Genomic DNA, 12,722 nt, shown 5'->3' on the forward strand with positions numbered 1-12,722 from the left:
CCTACAGCCCATTAGTGAGCCACATTTATAGAACGTCTCAAATTAGTGAAGACAACACGTCTCCTCTCCTGTATCAGTGCACCTCTCTGTCTAACAGCCCCTACCCACTAATCAGCTCCCTCAGACTGCAGTTTACAGGAGAAGCTGCTCTCACTGAGGAAGTAGTTTATTTCAGAATAAAACACTTCTCACTTTTGGGAAAAACCTTAATTTCCTTGTTATTGTGAGACTTGATTATAATCTGATATTATACATTTGGATTGTTGGATACTTTCTCGTTCTTCTCCTCAAGAAATATTTTTATCTCTTTTTTTACGTTTTAGATTTAATGAATTGCTCCCATGTTAGACCCACCTCCACCTCCTCCTCAGCCAAGTTTATTTATTTATTTTCCTTTCTGGCAGTTCCCAATGTTTTTTTATATGCACAACTTGAAGATGTGCATTAAAACAGGTGCCTGGAAACCCATCTTTGGTCTGAATTTAACAGAACTTGGAGACAGAATGTACAGATTATTGGTGTGTTATTTTAAAAAATCCAATCATAAATGCTAACTCTAATTGGCTGGGTTGATTTGCTGTTAAACTGTTTAAATAGCTAGAGCAAGTCGAGCGAGTACACTGCAAAAAAGGTGTGTCTAAAAACAAGATAAAACACTAAATCTGAGGGAAATGATCTTGCTGCATGGACAGATAATTTCACTTGACAAGATTTCTTAAATTAAGGTTGTTAAATCTAGAAATAAGCATGTTGAATGCTTAAAATAAGAAATTAACTCTTAAAACAAGATAAATTATCTAACACTTCTAAATCTAAAGTTTTTTTTCTATCTTGGTAAGAATCAAATAATTTGCAGTGCACTCTGCTCGGGCCAGTTCATCGCTGCTTGCAGCTTTAATTTATCTTGTTTCAAGAGTTAATTTCCTTGTCAAGTGAAAATTATCTGTCCATGCAGCAAGATAATTTCCCTCAGATTTAGTGTTTTTATCTCCTTTTTAGACACACCTTTTTTGCAGTGCACCAATTGTCCTGACAGTTTCTGATTAGACATAAACGAGCCTGATTTTTACTGAAGTTTCAATAAAAATAGCAACAGTGATTTAGGATTAATATTAAGACAAACAGGCAGAGTCTTTAGTGTAAGTTTACTAAGAAGGGATGCAGAGTACTATAACAGATAAACAGGTATAAATGGCAGGGTTGTGTAGTATGTGGTGCAATATATTTAATATTTCACTGTGTTGTCAGCAGCTCAGTCGGGATCTGCTCGTGGTCTTCTGAAGGACTCGGCTCCTTGGCTTGTCTTATCTGAGCGTGCTCTGAGTGGTATGTAACGCTAACAGTGAAGGCCTGCTGTCCTCTCACCCCTTTCCCAGGGAGGAGGAGGGGGCCGGAGCGGGCAGGTCTGGACTGCTGTGTGTGTGCGTGTGTTTATGACTGTGAGAGTGAAAGTGTCTGAGCATTTTAACAGGAAATAGAAAGCTGTTCATGAGTCGAAGCAAGTGAGTATGTGATTCATGCAGGAAGGGCCTCTGTGCATGTGTGTGTGTGTGTGTGTGTGTTTTCAGAGAAGTATTTAGAACTTTTAAAGGTACCACATTGCAGAAATACTAAGTCTTGCATTCAAAATTTTACTTGAATAAAAGTACAAAAGCATCCAGGTCAGAATTTACTGTTTGAACTAAAGTATGAGTAATCATTAGGCAGAATGGCACATTAAAGTTCTCAATAGCGGCGTTTCCTTTAGGGGGAAGAGTATCCACTGGGAAAGTCTCAGGCCATGCCCTCTCAAATAAAACTCACTCTGCATGTCTCCATCACAAAAAAGGCCCCCAGAGGGCAACTGTGGCTGCCGTCGCTAACTGTGCACAACGTCAGCGGCTGATCATAAAGAAAGCAGCATGGCTAATTATGCACAGCTTCTCTGCTGATCATAAATATAGTCATCGTGAATTAAGATCGTGAAGTGTCCGGTGCTTGTTGTAAACAAACACCTTCTGCAGCAGCAGCACATACACACTGTACTGCTACAGAGCTAACTGTTAGCCTATTAGCAATTTGCAGACTGGGCCCTAAGGGGCTCTGTGACTGCAGCTGGGAGAGACATCTGCAGGAGGGATGTGCCTCTCTTTCTTACTGTTCTTAACAAGCCGCCGCCCCCCGCAGCTCGTTAAGAAGCGCCGAAAAGTTGCTAATTATAGCGACAAAGTCGCTAAGTTGGCAACACTGCTTCGCTGGCTTTTACAAATGGCGTGTGTTGTTGTGGCGTCGAGTCACATTCGCTTAGCGATCTATCCAATCATTAACCAGGCTTTTTTATAGGGGAGCTAAAAAGACCCTGCTCTTCTACAGGGACTAAAAAAGTCCCGACAAAAGCCCGTTCTGGACTGCTCATATTCAAATCAGGGGCGTTTCGGCGAGTGAGACCCGCCACATTCCGGGTATTGCCCGGTAGTGGAAACAGCCCCAATATGTACCTCTGAGATGCAGTGGAGTAGAAGTATAAAGTAGCATGAAATGTAAATACTACAAGTACCTCAAATATGTACGATACTTGAGTAAATGTCAAGTTTTTAAGAATCTGTGTGGCTGCTTGCACCTGTCTGTCTCTGAGTATATGTCTTTATATGTCTTTATATGTCTGTGTGTGTGTGTGTGTGTGTGTGTGTGTGAAGAATGGTGGTGCTCTGGTCCATACTGGGATGACTGGGATGGTGTTAACAGTACTTAGCTCTCTCCATATTTGTACATGGTTAGTGTGTCAAGATGTAGCCAAGGAGCTGAGAGATAAGGAGGGAGGTCTGGATGGTGTGTGTGTGTGTGTGTGTGTGTGTGTGTGTTTAACAGACTTTGTGTGTGTGTGTGTGTGTGTGTGTGTGTGTGCGTGTGTGTGTGTGTGTTCACGTATGCAAAATGTATGTATTCAATGTATAATTGTTTTCCCTATATTTTGACTTCTGAACCATAAAACCCCCAAATCAGAGCTTGCAAGTTTTTTCTCGAAAGACTTATCAGCCAATGAGACGACAGATCTGCAGCTCGTCATGGCGTGCTGTCAGTTCTGATTTTATTAACAGGCTGGAGAAGAGACATGAAAAGATGCAGAGCAAGGCAAGAATACTGCAAACTGATAGCTATTAGTTTTTATTTACAATGTTTACTTGTTTTGTGGCATTTTAAAGTACAAGTTTAAAATCTTAAAACCCTCTGAACCCCAACAAGCTGTTTGAGGGTGGCCTTGTTTCACTGCAATATATGAAATATGTTTATCTTCTGCAGCTCTATAGGACTAGCACAATCATGGCTAGAAGTGGGAACAACTCAATGTCTTTTAAACAGAAAAAAAAAAACAGTTTAAAAAAGGAACACAAGTTGGATTTCTCTGATAATTTTTTGAATAAAATGTAATTTATATATAAACACTTTTCCTAAGTGCCCACAAGTGTCATTAATGTTGGGGGAAAAGGGTCTCCGCGTGCTGTACATGTTGAACTATTGTCATGTTTCCAGCCTCTCCTGTCCTCTCCTCTCTGCTCTGTGTAAACAGATTTTCACCCACAAAATTATCAAAAATGAAGATGTAACATCCCCAAAAAAGACACAAAATGACCAAGACAATATGTGAAATGACCAAAAAAGACATAAATTGATGGGAAAAAAAACCCCACACAATTATCAAAAAACACACATAATTACCAAAAAACAACATAAATTACCAAAAAAGTTCCACATATTGTATATATTATAGTATTGTCGTATTTCTAGCCTCTCGTGTCCTCTCCTCTCTGCTCTGTATAAAAACATTTGTGACCAATCGTCTCAGTAGAATCAATCATGGTTTCACAGTGTCGCTGAAGAGCAGAATTTAATGTTTTTAACAGGATGTGGTTTTTCCAAATGCTTTAAAAATATAGAATGAAGTGATTTTGACAGAATTATCACAATTTATTTATTTTATAGGTTATATTTTGATTACTTATTCCAACAAAAATGTTTGTAACCTAAAGTTTGAATTCTGACAATAATGCCCGTTTGCACAGCTTCTTTCTCTGGTAAACAGTATATTTGTGCTCACACCTGCCACTGAATGGCCCTCATTTATCAAACAAGCATAGAAACGAGCGCAGATCTGAGCATATATTTTGTCTTACCACGTGTGATTTATCACTTTATTAAGAGGAATTTCTCAGAGGCAGAAAGTGAAACGCTGACGTCCAACAGCTGCAACACAACAAACTGGTTTTGTTTGGCAGCATAAAAAGTGAAATGGAAGGAAATTTGTGGTGCTGTCAGCAGAGTAGTGGACCATTAAACTCCTGGTGAGGTTGGAATATTTCATTTACACATTGTGATATTTAAAGCCTTATAGCCTATATAATATCCGAATATTGCTATTATTATGATGGAGATATATTATTCACCTCTTTACATTTAATAATAATTCTGTCATAGTTAGAGGAGTGGCAGCGCTGATTGGAAATGTTTCTATTGGGTCAGACGCTGACGCTCCGGTGTCGGAGCAGGATAACAGTAAACAGCAGACTACAACAACATTTAATATCCTTGGCTAGTATTCTGTAAAAAAGAATTTCACAGTCGCAATGTGTATTTATTTTAAATGATGTTTTAATGATAAATGATGTAGTCTAAACATGTTTTGCTTTGTCACTATTAAAAATCAAAACACCACAGAGTTTTATCAGCTCCAGGCATTGATACAATAGTCTAAGATTAAGTCTCCGACTCTGACGTGTGGACGTCACGCTGACTCAAATTTGCGAGATCTGTTCGTACTGTCCGCTCACGTCCAAACTGATAAATGCCGAGGCTTATGTAGAAATGATCGTACGCCCACTTTACGCTCACTTTCTGTCGTACGCTCGTTTGATAAATGAGAGCCACTAGCTGTATCCCAATGTCAAGGAAGGATGCTCAAACGGCTGGATTTGGAGGACACTACGTCATCGACATCCGCCGAAGGACTGTCCCAATGTCGAGGATGCTCCGGAGGACAGAGTCCTTCTTCTGCCCAAATTCCGAGGATGCATGTGTGTATCCTCCGTGCGCTCCGACTACCCGTAAAGCATTGCGCACACCGGTCTACCGGGAGATTTAAAAATGGCGAGCGTAGAAACAGCGACGCCGGCGGCGCAATATGCATTTAAATAAGTATTTACAGTTTACACTGAATGTTCTCACATAACTTACAAAAAGTGTGTTCAAAGTCAAGCAAAAACATAAACATAAACAAATGCCAGAATATTAAGCTAAAGATAATAAACGTCATCTTGATACATTGCCGGTTAAGTTAATTAATGCCGTCTCAGTCGCTAAAGCTATTGTTAATTCATTTATATGCGTCAGATGATGATGTAGTATGTGCAACTGTGCCATTCAGAAAGTTATACATTTCTTTATTGTGTTTACAGGGACCGAAAGTCCGCTATTATCCGTTATTGTTATTTATAAAAAACTGTTATTGTACTGTACTGTAAAATTAAAAATTAAAAATTACAGTACATATTTCCATGGTGAATTATGCGCCGCTGCCTTTATAAAACTAAGTAGCGGCCAAATTCAGCCAGGATCAGTTAAATATTCAGGTTTAATCCACTTTGTGGCTTTTACTTGCTAAATCGTGGAGATTCAACCTTAAAGCATCTTCTGCCATTTTCACAAATATGTGTCAGAGTGCTGATGCCAAAGACACATCCATGTCGTGAACTGATTTTGAAATTGCGGCGCTGAATTTATTCATGTATTTATTTTTATTAAACTGATAAGAACAGATACTACACTTGATCTTAGCCAAAGGGCCGAGAGCGGCTGTGAACTTAAGCAGGACGTCCAATTACGCAATGACGCACAGCTGCACACTCCGAAGGCTGTCCCATTTGTGCGTTACACCAGTGAAAGGAAGGACTCTTGCCTTGCCTCCGGAGGACCCGACTCCAAAGGAAGGATCCTACCAAGGAAGGATCTTTGACATTGGGATACAGCTACTGAGTGTGGCTCTGTGATCAGCTCAGTCAGGGTCAGGTGTGTGTGTCTGTGATTGCCTTGATTTGGACCAGGTGTGTGAGGTGTGTATGTAGCTGGCTCCAGAGCTCTGTGCTGACTCATTGTCTCACCTTCAGTGAGAGCAGCTCCTCTCCCATTTCCTCAGCTTAATATTACTATTATTCCTTGTGATTTCTAGTGTGTTGGTTCCTTGCTAGCTACCTAGCTCATTTAGTTATTTAAAGCTGTGTCCCATACCTCATCCTCCTGACAGCATTTAAACAAATACGTGTTCAGGGGGTTAAAAGGGAAATCAAATCTAGGAATTATACTCGAAAGCAAAAAGTTCCTTCATGAAACTGCTTACAACAACGTGTATGGATTATTGAGAAGCTGAGTTGTGATTTCTGGAAAGAGTTATTGCTGTTTTCCCCCCTAATGTATTATTTATGCTTTGACCTCCATACACTATGGGCCATCTAGTTCCATTATCTATGAGAGATAGCAGACATCTTTGCAACCAATAAAAGTCTATATTTAGTGAGAAAAAAAACAAAGATATATGTTTTCAGTACCTAACAAATGTAGAGTATCTTTAGAAAAACATCTAGCATGTTTGAGCTACAACATTTTGCCTTTAGTATCCTCCAGTTCACTTGGTTTTATCAGCAAGTCTGGTGACTTTAATTTAATTTAATGTTTTATTTACAGTAATAACTTAATTTATATATGATATGTAGACAAGCTGAGAAAGCCAGGTGAAAGTGCATCATAGGAGTTTTCACAGTGCGCCATTTATGTTTCTCGACCATTTTTAAATTGTGAATTTTCTTTCTACAATGAAAACTATTACTATTTTTAATTTACATGCAAATAAACTGTTTTGTAGTTTTATTATTTATTATTTTTTTCTGCTTTTTTTGTGTGTATAAATGGTAAAAAATGGTACATTTCCATAGACACCTGTGTCTTTTGTTTGTATTTTGGGTTCCTGGCAGCTTTATACTTTGTTAATTAAAATAAAATAAAAAATCTGACTGATAGCCAAGTTTGTGTGGAGAAAAAGGAGCAATGCATGTGATGTAAGGACAGACTGAAAGATGCTAAAGAGAGACAGAAACGAATGTATAGAACAAATTTGAACCAAAATCTCCTGGACTTCAGAGGTTAAGCCTCAACTCGTAGGTGTCCAGGCCATCTGAAAACTGTTTCTTGTCTCACACTGAGACAAGAACATGAGTTTAAACTGGACCTCACAAAGACACACAAACAGTCGCTCACACAGTTTTCAGTCAGTAATCAGGGAATACGGGAACTGGTCTTAAATGGCGGAGATGGATCCTAGTTAACTTATTTACCCATCAGGCTCTGCTTCCCAAAGCCTCAACTCTGTTTTTCCCCCTGTTTTTAAAAGCTTTTCAGAGTGATAAGCCTCCAGTTCCCCCTCCTCCCATGGGATGGATGATGTTGTGGATGACCACCTCCAGACACACTTCCTCTTTTTTTTGGGTCCAGTGATGTCATTCAAGGCATGGAGACAGACTGAAGGGCCACAGCAGGACACAATGGTGCACAGTCAACACACACATGAACACTTATCAGAGGCTCAGAGACATGGAGGACATCGGTGTTGTTGGGAGGACGTCGGGGGTTGTTGTTGGTGGCGTTGGGGGGTTGATAAGCAGGTCCAGGGACCATAGGTGGGGAATGTTGTCCCCCTCACTGAGAGCTGACTGGACAGACAGACAGACAGAGATGACATGTGTTCTTGTGATGATTAATTCAACACCAAGGAAACTTTTTCTTTTGCATCCATTTGGGTGTGGGGGGGGGGGCCTCGAATACTACCAGCTGTTCTCATTAACTGTTTGTACTTATCCTATGAAAAATAATGCACTATAACTCATATATATCCTATAGGGCACTTTCACAACCCAAAGTTTAGTTGGTTTTTTAATCAAGCTCTGGTGCGGTTTAATAATAATAATAATAATAATACATTCAATTTTTATAGTGCTTTTAAAGGTATTCAAAGTCGCTTAACATAACAGGAATTAGACACACACAAACACAAAATGCAGAAGAAAACAGAACTAAACAGAGATGAGAGATAAGAGTTCAGGTCTTGTAAGCTATTTTGAAAAGGTAGGTTTTGAGTTGATTTTTGAAGGCGTGGAGTGAGTCTGAATTGCGGATGTGAGTAGGGAGGGAGGTCCAGAGGGTTGGGGCAGCAGTGGAGAAGGCTCTGTCGCCAATCCTTGTTACGGTTTGTTTGTTTGGTTGCTTGTGAATGCTGCAGTATAGCGTTGACTAAAACAACCAGTCCGAGGCTACTTGCAGAAAGGGGTTTCGGCCCATTTCCAAATGGACCCTAGTGCGGTTCGATTGCACTGTGAACGTAATCCGACCAGAATCTGACCCAATTAAAGGAAATAAACCAAAATGCAGTGGATTGTGGGCTACCTGCATGGTGAGATGTACACAGATAATATTATAAAGATGAAATTTGTTTCCTTCAGTTTCACTCTGTAGGCTACGACTGAGCTAAAGCTAATTTGTCATTGCAGAATTTTCAACATACCTTTGTGGCAGAAACAAATGGTGGTAACATTACTAACATATTATATTATTTCTATTAAATAGGCTTTACCTTGCATTTAAATTAACGTGGGATTATTATTATTATTATTTTTGTATTAAGAAATAATAGTACCAACTAGTTATAAAAAAGTAGTGAAAGTTACACTTTTTTTTTCTTTCCCATTTGTGGCGCTGGCGTTTTAGCATTTGCCTAGACAGCCTATGCCACGGGCCGGCTCTGTGGTAGGAGCATCAAGGCTCTCCTTCTCTGATTCTACAGCTGTCTGATGGCAGCACATTGTCTGTGGAAATAATGGATCAACACATTGTTGACGCCCCGGAGCCTCAACAGGAACTCCTTCTGACCGTTTCTCTCCACATTAGTTTGGTAACACCAGAGCAGAAAACGGCTGCTAGAATCAAACATACTCGGTTTGCGCTCGGTTCCATGTTGCTTTGTTTATTTCCCTGTTTACATTTTTCACTGCCAACTTTTCAACCAGTAATAAACAATAGTTTGAGTAGATTTCCATCCTTCTGCCTTTGTAGATGCCCCTCTTCAAATCTTTTTTTTAATTTGGTCTGCTTACATTTCTGCACTGTGAAAGCAAACCAGACCAAATACAAAACAATTTTACTCTGATTCGGACGAACCAAATGGACTTGGGTTGTGAAAGCGACCCTAGAGACTGATCTGCCCTCAAAAACAACCCTATAGGTTGTTTGTACAAGCAGCAAAATTTGACCCATATTTACATTTCAGACTGTCCCCCTAGTGGCCATAGTAATTATGAATGACGGCGATGTGGAGTATAAAAACTGGAAGTTGCACAAACGTCAGAATTTCACCAAGAAGAAAGGGGTTCATGTTCCATGTGAAAACAAAAGTAAACAATGTGATTTAAACATCACTGAACTTTATCACTGCTGTCACTCTGTCCTCGTAACTACTTCACGTTTGGCATTTATGTTCATTTATTTACTCTAAACTGTCTTTTATAACGCCATATCAGGAAGTTTTTTGCCCGAAACCTAGATCAGTGTTTTTTTTAAGCCTCAACAAAACTGCAACCTTTTTTTGTTTTTTACGACCACGTATATGCGTAAAGACATGTCCACTATTTTTTTGACTCTTGTTATGAGTCTTATTTACATTTATAAAGCACTTATCACAATTAAAAATGCTTTACAAAAATTAGGCATAAAATATTGACTGTTAAAGCAATATTTTGTGGAGTCATTTTTGCAATATTTATGTGGAACAGGTGCTTCTTTTTCTCCTGTTGGAACATGTAAGTCTTAAATTGCTAATTCTCGTTAACACTCACTCGGTCTGCAGAGGTCAGTTATCAGCTTTCCTCCAGAAGATAAAAAAACTGTAACAGCTCTTCCTGTAACAGACCTGCCGAAGGAGATCTGCTGTTTATCTCGCTGATAGGCCAGACTCCAGGAAAAAAAGTGTTGAACAGCAGCATCTTATTCTGTCATGTCTCTCTCTCTCTCCCTCACACACACACACACACACACACACACACACGGACAGAGGACAGAGTGATGCCACATGTGATGAGCAACAAGCAGGCTGCTGATTGAAAGCAGCGCATCAGAGTGTCTGTGATTTGTTCAGGGAGCCAGAATGACCCACAGGGATACAGAACAAAATCTAAAAAATGATAGTTTTTTTAGATATGTATTTTTCTGTCTTTATATTACAAAAATTGAATACAGGCTCATGAAATCTTGGTATTTACTGGAAGTTCTAGCAGAAACACAGATTTTATGCTTCATTATACTTATATTATATAATATCATGGTTAGTCCACTACATTTTATTTTTCTTTCACATTAATAATGAAAACTATACAACCCCAATTCCCAAAAAGTTGGGAGGCTGTTTGAAATGTAAATAAATACAGAATGCATCAAAGTGTGAGTGTTAAAGGAGGGTAAAACTAAAGGATTTTAAAATCATTGCATTGTTTTTATTACATTTAAAAATAATAATAACAATTTTATATTTTTACAATGTATTGGTGTTGATTTAAGCTGTCCAGTACAATATAAAGTGATTAAAAAAATATTTAAATAAAATGATTTTCACATTTCTTTATCAATATTTGCAATTTTAAACCTATATATGAATCAGAAGCGGACCATTCTACATAATATGCACATTACTTTTGGTAAGTGAAGTACATTTTTATGCTAATACTTTTACTTAGCAGGATTTTTACTTGTACGAGAGCCTTTTTACACAGGGGTATTGCTACTTTTGCAAAAGTAAAATATCTGAATACTTTTTCCAGCATGTTAGATAGCAAATGTGACTTGTTTTTTTTCATTTGGCGGTTTGCAACCTTTTATTTGTCTACTGTTTAATGGTGGAGGAGCTAAGCTGTAGATTTCTCCAATGGACCTTAATTTGCATTTCTTTTCAGCGACATTTCAAAAGTTCGTTTCACAATTGAATAGCTTGCTTGGTCAACAGCCCAAATTTCCAAAGATGAACTAAACGATTTCCTAAGCAAAATAAGCAAATTCTCTCACTTCAATTCCACCAAAATGAATTGATTTCGTCTAACAGTTTAGATATTTGAATGCTGTTGTGACCAGGCTTTAAGAAATAATATGACAAAACATTTTGTGTGTATCTTCGAGGGCACGGTCTCTGTGTCTGGATCATTTCCACTGAGTCAAAGCATCAGCTAAATCAATATCATGCGTTGTAAAACAGGTCAAAACATGGCAGACTGATGGAGAGGAAAGTAGGCGGGACAGAGGAGTCGAGGAAGTAATGAGAGGAGGAGGAGGAAAAGTAGCGACTGTGTCTGCCTCTCTGCTCTGAAGGTGGAAACAGGGTTGTGTGTTTTTCCCACACTGGTGATAGAGCTATCTGTGTCGGTCCCAGTCATCCTGGCAGAGCCCCCCTCCACCTCAGCCTCTACCTCCACCTCAGCCCCTGCATGGCTTACAGGCTGTCCTCAGGAGGAGCCAGCCAATAAAGATAAGCTTGACGGAGGAGCCAGCCAATAAAAGATAAGCCTCCGAGGAGCCAGCCAATAAAAGATAAGCCCCGGGGCCATGTCTGTGACTTCCTCACTGATCTTCCTTCGGCAGATACAAGGCTCCGCGCTGATATGTCTGGCGTCTCACTGGCATCCACAGAGAAACACGACGGATATACACAGCTCTCACAGCCACATTCAGACTAGTAGCAGGACTTTTGAAGCCGTATTTATATACAAATTCTTCTTTTGTGCAGCCATTATTACTATCAGTCATGACAACAGCTTTATAACAGAGTCCATTAGTACAAATAACATCAGCCATCAGATAAGTCCATGTTCCATCCTGTAAAAGCTGCTGTCCTATACTATATTTGTCAGAGATGCATGTGTTAATGCAAGGCTGTATTATCTGTGCAAAGTTTACAATGCAACAGACATTTTCATGTATTTTTTCTTTCAGTTGCACTTTCTCTGCCATCCTAAATGTCCTGAAAGAGTTTTTATCTGCTTACCATTCCCAGTATTTTGGCCGTAGCAGGCTGAATTTTAGGAATATACTGGAGATACTGGTATCATATGAAACTAGAAGATCTAAGGAATCTGTATGCAACAATTGCTGCAACAACTTATGGGACATAGTTGAACATGGAAATAATAATATTTCTTTATTGAGCACTTTTCAAAACACATGTTACAAAGAGCTTCACAGATACAAGTTAAAACAGACAAAATACAACAGATTAAAGTAATGTTAGAACATTGCATTATTCTGTGCAATTAAAAGACAGTTCAAAGAAAGTTAAAATTCAGGTAACATCAGGAAAGGCTGTTTTAAGAAGAGACTTAAAAGAGATCACTGACTCAGTGAACAGGATTGTATGGACTTCAAAGGGGCATATATTAATCAATCAAAACTTTATTGCAGACTCCAACGTCCAAATAGACATACAATCACACACAGTACATAAAACAAACATACAGTGTAAAAGGCGTTATATCACCTAATATTATTTTAAAAAGTGCTCATGCAAATTCAATAAAAAGGCATCTGATAGTGGTAAGAAGTGGCATATAAAAAACAGTGCTTATACACTTCCTATGAGAGACACAAATACCAGTGTTTGGATTGGTATC

At 38.9% G+C, this 12,722-nt stretch overlaps 1 non-coding gene across 1 annotated transcript; it reads right to left on the bottom strand.

Moving 5' to 3' along the window:
• Window positions 1-5,640: 5,640 nt before the first annotated feature.
• On the bottom strand, window positions 5,641-5,830 carry LOC131977064 (U2 spliceosomal RNA). The gene has a single exon (XR_009394861.1). It is a non-coding gene; the product is annotated as a U2 spliceosomal RNA (small nuclear RNA).
• Window positions 5,831-12,722: the final 6,892 nt, after the last annotated feature.

Source organism: Centropristis striata, chromosome 8 (assembly GCF_030273125.1).
Source record: "Centropristis striata isolate RG_2023a ecotype Rhode Island chromosome 8, C.striata_1.0, whole genome shotgun sequence".
NCBI classification, from domain to species: domain Eukaryota; kingdom Metazoa; phylum Chordata; class Actinopteri; order Perciformes; family Serranidae; genus Centropristis; species Centropristis striata.